Source organism: Arachis duranensis, chromosome 4, assembly GCF_000817695.3.
Source record: "Arachis duranensis cultivar V14167 chromosome 4, aradu.V14167.gnm2.J7QH, whole genome shotgun sequence".
NCBI classification, from domain to species: domain Eukaryota; kingdom Viridiplantae; phylum Streptophyta; class Magnoliopsida; order Fabales; family Fabaceae; genus Arachis; species Arachis duranensis.
Genome location: NC_029775.3, coordinates 81412383 through 81412958, shown reverse-complemented (window position 1 = coordinate 81412958; position 576 = coordinate 81412383). Strand labels below are relative to the sequence as shown.

The 576-nt window shown below is 43.1% G+C and overlaps 1 pseudogene; it reads left to right on the top strand.

Annotated features, from left to right (window-relative positions):
- The window catches only part of LOC107484506 (uncharacterized), a 106519-nt pseudogene that overhangs the window by 67528 nt on the left and 38415 nt on the right, over positions 1–576 (top strand).

Below are 576 nucleotides of genomic sequence, written 5' to 3'. Positions count from 1 at the left end.
GATATGTCTCCAACTTGCTGATGGCTCCATTAAATATCCATCAGGCATAATTGAGGACATGATTGTCAAGGTTGGGCCATTCGCCTTTCCAACTGATTTTGTAGTGCTGGAAATGGAGGAGCACAAGAGTGCAACTCTCATCCTAGGAAGACCCTTCCTAGCAATTGGAGGAACTCTCATTGATGTACAAAAAGGGGAAGTGACCCTGAGAGTCAATGAGGATGAGTTCAAGTTGAATGCTGTCAAAGCTATGCAGCATCCAGACACATCAAATGACTGCATGAGCGCTGATATTATTGACTCTTTAGTGGAAGAGATCAATATGACTGAGAGTCTCGAATCTGAGCTTGAGGATATATTTAAACATGTTCAGCCTAACCTGGAGGAACCAGAGGAAATAAAAGAACCTCTAAAAATTCCTCAGGAAGAGGATAAACCTCCTAGACCCGAGCTCAAGCCACTACCACCATCCTTGAAGTATGCATTTTTGGGAGAAGGTGACACTTTTCCAGTGATCATAAGCTCTGCTTTAAACTCACAGGAAGAGGAAGCACTAATTCAAGTGCTAAGGACACA